The sequence below is a fragment of the Elephas maximus genome, chromosome 2 (genome assembly GCF_024166365.1).
Source record: "Elephas maximus indicus isolate mEleMax1 chromosome 2, mEleMax1 primary haplotype, whole genome shotgun sequence".
NCBI classification, from domain to species: domain Eukaryota; kingdom Metazoa; phylum Chordata; class Mammalia; order Proboscidea; family Elephantidae; genus Elephas; species Elephas maximus.
The window spans coordinates 135261022-135268776 of record NC_064820.1 but is presented as its reverse complement, the minus strand read 5'-3'; positions in this window follow the sequence as shown (position 1 = coordinate 135268776).

Here is a 7755-nt window from a genome sequence, read left to right as displayed (position 1 = left end):
GAGATACCATCTCACCCCAAAAAGGCTAGCAATGATTAAAAAAAAAAAAAAAAACACAAAATAAATGTTGGAGAGGTTGTGTAGAGACTGGAACATTTATACATTGCTGGTGGGAATGTAATATCTTACAACCACTTTGGAAAGTGATTTGGTGCTTCCTTAAAAAGGTAGAAATATGATCCAGCAATCCCACTCCTTGGAATAGGTCCTAGAGAAATAAGAACTGTCACACAAATAGATATATGTACACCCATGTTGATTGCAGCACTGTTCACAATAGCAAAAAGATAGAAACAACCTATGTGCTCATCTACAGACAAATGGATGAGCAAATTATAGTACATACACGCAATGGATTATTACGCAATGATAAAGAACAATGATGAGTCCATGAAACATCTCACAACATGGATGAATCTGGAAGGCATTATGCTAAGTGAAATTAGTCAGTGGCAAAAGGACAGATATTGTATGAAGCCACTATTACAAGAACTCAAGAAAATGTTTAAACACAGAAGAAAACAATTCTTTGATGGTTACAAGGGTGGGGAGGTAGGGAGAAGGGAATTCACTAACTAGATAGTAGAAAAGAATCGTCTGAGATGAAGGGAAGGACAACACACAATACAAAGGAAGTCAGCACAGCTGGACTAAACCAAAAGCTAAGAAGTTTCCTGAACACAACCAAGCACTTGGAGGGACAGAGTAATGGGCGGTGGTCTGGGGACCATGGTTTCGGGAGCCATCTAGGTCAATTGGCATAACAAAGTTTATTAAGAAAATGTTCTGCATCTTCGCTTTGGTGAGTGAGGTCTTAAAAGCTTTTGAGTGGCCATCTCAGGTGTGTCAATTGGTCCCAACTCACTTGGAACAATGGAGAATGAAGAACACCAAAGACACAAGCAAAATATTAGCCCAAGAGACAAAAGGGCCACATAAACCAGAGACTCCATCAACTTGAGACCAGAAGGACTAGATGGTGCCTAGCTACCACCAATGACTGCCCTGACAGGGAACACGATAGAAAGTCCCTGACGGAGCAGGAGAAAAGTGTGGAGCAGAACTCAAATTCACGTAAAAAGACCAGACTTAATGATCTGACGAGACTGGAGGAACCCTTGATGCCACAGCCCCTAGACACTCTCTTATCCCAGTGCTAAAACCATTCCCAAAGCCCACTATTCAGACAAAGATTAGACTGGAGTATAAAACAAAATAATACTCGTGAAGACTATGCTTCTTAGTTCAAGCAGATGACATGAGAGCAAATGGGTGGCTCTTGCCTGGAGGCAGAATGAGAAGGTAGAAAGGGACAGGAGCTGGTTGGATGAACATGGGAAACCTGGCGTAGAAAAGGGGAGTGTGCTGTCACACTATAGGGATTGCAACTAGGGTCACATATCAATATGTGTATAAATTTTTGTATGAGAAATTAACTTGAGTGGTAAGCTTTCACCTAAATTACAATAAAAAAAAGAAAAAAAGACTTCAGAGACATGAAAAAAAGTTTTGAAAATAATAGTGATGGTCATACAGCATTGTGGATGTAATTAATATTACTGAATTGTAGACTTAAAAATTGTTAAAATGGTAAATTTTATGCTTTTTTTCTCATCATTCAAAAATTTGTACACAAATTGTTTTGTGATATTGGCTGCAATCCTCGCATTTTGTCAGCACCCTTCCATTTTCCCTTTCCACCCCGAGTTACCCGCGTCCATTCATCCAATTTTCCTGTCCCTTCCTGCCTTCTCCTCATTGCTTTTGGGCAGATGTTGGCCATTTAGCCTTGTATACATGATTGAGCTAAAAAGCACATATTCCTCACCTGTGTTATTGTTTGTTTTATAGGCCTAATTTTTGGCTGAAAAATGGACTTCAGGAGTGGCTTCAGTTCTGAGTTAGCAGGGTGTCTGGGGACCATAGTCTCAGGGGTACCTCCAGTCTCTGTCAGACCAGTAAGTCTGGTCTTTTTGTGTGTGTGAATTTTAATTTTGTTCTACATTTTTCTCCCACTCTGCCCAGGACCCTCTATTTTGATCCTTGTCAGAGTGGTCGGTGGAGGTAGCCAGGCACCATCTAGTTTTTCTGGGCTCAGACTGGTGGAGGCTGTATTTCATGTGGTCCCTTTATCCTTTGAACTAATACTTTCCTTGTATCTTTGGTTTTCTTCATTCTCCTTAGCTCCAGACAGCAAGGGACCAAGATATATCATATATGGCTGCTCACAAGCTTTTAAGACCCCAGAGGCTACTCACCAAAGTAGGATATAGAACATTTTCTTTATGAACTTTGTTATGCCAGTTGACCTAAATTCCCCCGAGACCATGGTCCCCAGCTCTTAGCCCCAGTAACTTGGTCCCTCAAGGTGGTTGGGTATGTCTAGGAAGCTTCTATGACCTTCCTTGGTCAAATTGTGGCAACTTCCCCCCTATATTGTGTGTTGGCTTTCCCTTAAGAAAATTAACACTTACCTACTATCTAGTTGGATCCCTGGTGGCACAGTGGTTAAGAGCTCGGCTGCTCACCAAAAGGTCAAGTTCGAATCCACCAGTTGCTCCTTGGAAATACAGTGGGGCAGTTTTACTCTGTCCTATAGGATCGTATCAGTCAGAATCAATTCGATGGCAACAGGTTTTGTTCTGTTTTTTGGTACTATCTAGTTAGTGATTTCCCCTTCCCACCCCTCCCCTTCTTTGTAACCATCCAAGATTTTTTCTGTTTGTAAACTTTTTTGGGGGGAGGGATTTGGAATAGCACTCTCACGTAACATTTGTCCCTTTATGATTGATTTACTTCACTCAGCATAATGCCCACCTTAATCCTCCTTGTTGTGAGGTGTTTCGAGGATTCATCATTGTTCTTTTATTCCATTGTGTGTAGGTACCATAATTTGTTTATCCATCCATCTGTTGATGGACACTTATGTTGTTTCCATCTTTTCGCTCTTGTGAATAATGCTGCAATGAACATGGGTGTGTGTACGTCTACTCATGGGCAGCTCTTATTTCTCTAGGAAATATATTCCTAGTAGTGGGATTGCTGAATCGTATGCTATTTCTATTTCTAGCTTTTTAAGGAGGCACCATATAGTTTTCCATAGTGGTTTTGTTCCTTTTCTTAATAAAACAATACCCTGGTCTTTCCAAGGTTAGTAGTGGAGGGAGAATCTCATGTGGGAAGGACTATTTCTCTCTTTCTCTTTTCCCACCATCAACCGCTTTGGCATGGACACAGACCCATCTCCGGATGAATGAAGCTGGACCTACCAAAGACTTGGGAATAAGTGAAAGGGGGTAGTGTGGAAATAATAGGGGAAATAGCAATCTGGTCCCTGAGTCTGTACCGTTAACAACTATATTCCACAGCCATTTAGAGTCATATACAGTGGCTCCTAGATGTGGCTATCTTAGGAGCTCTCAGGCACCAACCCATTCCAGTGGAATTTCCTACTGCACTGGCTTATTATCTAACTCCCAGCCTGCCTCCCCGGGTCAGAGACTGTTTTTCACTCATGTCTAGACGCTTAGAGTCCAAGCCTAAGGGTGGGAGCTTCCTCAACCCAGATGAGTAACTTGGGCAATTCCCATTCCCTTCAGGGCCTGGTCTGTTAAAACCCGTTGCTGTCGAGTCGATTCTGACTCATAATGACCCTATAGGACAGAGTAGAACTGCTCTATAGGGTTTCCAAAGCTGTAAATCTTTACAGACGCAGACTGCCACATCTTTCTTCCACGGAGCAGCTGGTGGGTTCAAACTGCTGACCTTTTTGGTTAGCAGCCAAGAACTTTAACCACACTGTGCCAGGGTGTGGCAGATACCGTAGATTGCTTCACTCAATACGCTTTCTAATTTCCCTCTAGGTTTCCTTCTTGTACTGTGGTGTTTGGAATACTAAAATTACATTCCTCAAGACTCCCTTGTAACTAGTCTCCACATGTGACCTAGACTTCATCAAGCAGAGTAGGAGGCAGAGGTGACAAATGTGAATAGAGGCTCTGCCAAGAGAGATCAGACCTGGCAAGTGTAGTGAGAAAGGCATCTGACATCAGCTGCATCTCTTTGAAGGGAGAATGCTAAGACTTTGAGAATATCATTCTGTGGGGCTTCCTCTTTTTCTAAAACAATGAATAAGTTGTTGTTTTTTTTTTAATTCTGAGTGTTAAGAGCAATCTATTTGACTGAGTGTTAAGAACAATGTACTTGATAATAGGTTTTTCATAAGTTCTCTTCTTCTCCAAATTCTTCTAGCTAATCCTGAGATGCCGTCTGCAATGCCCAGTTGCCTAGGCATCTGACACTGGCCCTTTAGCAGTATTTAGTATTTACTGTTGTTGTTGTTGTTGTTAGGTGCCTTCAAGTTGATTTCGACTCATAGCGACCCCATGTAACAGAGTAAAACTGCCCCACAGGGTTTTCTTAGGCTGTAATCTTTACAGAAGCGGATCGCTAGGTTTTTCTCCTGTGGAGCCGCTGGGTGGGCTAGAACCGCCAACCTTTCAGTTCGCAGCCAAGTGCTTAACCATTGCACCACCAGGGATCCTTTAAGTATTTAGTAGTATTGTGAAATTTAGAGGAGGGAGACTATCTTAGTTATCTAGTGCTGCTATAACACAAATACCACAGTGGGTGGCTTTAACAAACAGAAGTTTATTCTCTCACACTTTAGGAGGCTTAAAAGTCCGAATTCAGGGCACTGGCTCCCGGGGAAGGCTTTCTCTTTCTGTGGGCCCTGGGGAAGGAAGGTCCTTGTCTCTTCAGCTTGTTTCCTGGATTCTTGGATTTCTCCATGTAGCTTGACATTTATCTTTACCCATATCTGTTTTCTCAATCTGCTCCTTTTGTGTTTTGTAAGAGATTGACTCAAAACATGCCCTACACTAATCCTGTCTCTTTAATGTAAGAAAAACAACCCATTCCCAAATGAGACTATAACCATAGGCATACCTGTTGCCGTGGAATCAATTCTATAGGACAGAGCTACCCTATAGAACAGAGGAGAACTGCTGCATAAGGTTTCTGAGGAACAGCTGGTGGATTCAAACTACCAAACTTTTGGTTAGCAGCCAAACTCTTAACCACTGCATCGCCAGGGCTCCACTACCATAGGCATAGAGGTTAGAATTTACAGCACATTTTTTTTCTTTCTTTCTTTCTTTCTTTTTTAAATTTTTATTGTGCTTTACGTGCAAGTTTACAAATCAAATCAGCCTCTCATACAAAAATTTATATACACCTTGCTATATACTCCTAGTTGCTCTCCCCCTAATGAGATAGCACACTCCTTTCCACTCTCTATTTTCGTGTCCATTTGGCCAGCTTTTGTCCCCCTCTGCCCTCTCATCTTCCATCCAAACAGGAGCTGTCCACCTAGTCTCATGTGTCTACTTGATCCAACAAGCTCACCCCTCACCAGTATCATTTTCTATCCCATAGTCCAGTCCAATCCCTGTCTGAAAAGTTGGCTTTGGAATGGTTCCTGTCTTGGGCTGACAAAAGGTTTCTCCTGCTCCCTCAGGGGTTCTCTGTTGTGTTCCCTGTCAAGGCAGTCATTGGTTGTAGCTGGGCACCATCTAGTTCTTCTGGTCTCAGGCTGATGTAGTCTCTGGTTTATGTGGCCCTTTCTGTTTTTTGGGCTCATAATTACCTTGTATCTTTGTTATTCTTCATTCTCCTTTGCTCTAGGTGGGTTGAGACCAACTGGTGCATTCTAGATGGCCATGTGCTAACCTTTAAGACCTCAGACACCGCTCTCCAAAGTGGGATGCAGGATGTTTTCTTAATAGATTTTATTACGCCACTTGACCTAGATGTCCCTTGAAACCGTGGTCCCCAACCCCCCACCCCTGCTACGCTGGCCTTTGAAATGTTCAGGTTATTTAGGAAATTTCTTTGCTTTTGGTTTAGTCCAGTTGTGCTGACCTCTCCTGTATTGTGTTACAACATGTGTTTTGGGGGGACACAATTCAATCTGTAACAGAGACTTAAGAGGAACCCTTCAAATGCAGGATGTTACAGGAGATACTAATTGTCTGGCACTTTCAACATTTCTATTTCTCCTTCATTAATGAGCAGGCACTGAAGAAATTATTACTTCATATGACCATCTTTTTTCTAGTGTCAACATGAGAAGATATACATGCTAACTATGTTACTATAGATAGCTGTAGATTTCAGATATTCTACAGAAATCTATAGATAAATGTGTATCTAAAATATTATAATAAAGACTTTGATTATTTTACACAAAATACATAAGGAGACTGTTAATACCAAATACTCAATAAGGTATCATTGATTGATTATTTTTAACTATTATTACTATACTTATCCATGGCAATTCTTTTTCTGCAGCTGTCTCTTCCCTTAATTCTTTGACTACCATTTGAAAGGGACTTAGTCTACATTTATCTTTTATTTCTAGTCATTTCTGCTCCAACAGCTATTCTGCTCTTTTTTTTTTTTTTTTTTTCTGTAGTATCATTTCTATGGTGAAAGGCTCTTATTAATTTTTTAGTAATGCTCTTACTAAATGATTCTGGCAGTAGTTCAGGAACATCAGTCATGTAGCTCAGATGTTGAGATACTAAAAAAAGAAAGAAAGAAGCATCAACAATGATTCCCTAATTCTTTTAAAACAGACAGACTCCCCTAGTGGCCCCTACAAACCACTCACAACCCTGCACAAGTGCAGCACCCTCTTGGGCAGAGTCAACACATTTAGAGGGTAGAGAAGAGGGCCTCTTTCTTGCTCTGACACCAACACACTTTTTATTGTGTTTTCCACTTTGTTCAGGCAGAACAGAGCCACTTGCAGAATCTGTCTTCATGCTTGATGGACTAACTAGCCAGTGACTGCTTATTTGGCCTAAACAGTAGGGGGCCTCAGTGTAAGCTCTACCTGAAGTAGCCTTAGCACTTTCAGATCACATTCTGTTCAAATTGAACCACAGAATGCTGAATAAGTGAGGACTGGCATTGCAATCCATCTGCTGGATGTCTGCTTTGTTAATATGGAAATCTTCATGTAAGGCTTGCTGGGCAGTAGCTACTGTTTTGTTGATTGTCACATATTAGGTTACTGAGAGACAGAAAACTGAGAAGTCTACACGTGTTGCTCTATATTCTTGCTCTATCGACTCGGGAGGGGAGGGTGTGCACCCTCTCAGGACACTGCATAGTATGTCCTGCTGGGACCATCCTTCCTTCTCCAGTTCTATAAAAGTGAACCCAGAAAAGCTTTCTAAATAAATACCAAATGTAGTCTCATCTTAGAAATAACAAAAGGTAATAGAGGCGAATATTTTTTGCTATTAAAAAGGTTAAAACTGGAACTTGAAAGGTTAGATAGGAACCTTAGGGGGCAGTGAATTTATTTTAATGGTGGGAGGAACAACTCAGAAAAGGAGGATGAGAATGGTTGCACAACTAAAAGAATGTAATCAATGTTATTAAATGGAACAAGTAGAAACTGTTGAATTGGTGTATGTTTTGCTGTGTATACTCTCAGCAACAACAAAATAAAAATTTTTTAAAATGTTGAAACTGGATCTAACGTGTTATATGAAAGTGTGTGCGAATGTAGTGAAGTACTATGTCCACATCTATCCCTACATTTATCGAGAAACAAAAGGGAGTAAAACCAGGGAAAGGGGGAGATTTTCAATTACTAGGGGTTAATCGTTTCCATTCAAAGAATAGGCAGTAAGTCTCGGGATTGTTGTAAACATTTCCCAGTTCAGCCAGAGAGCCATC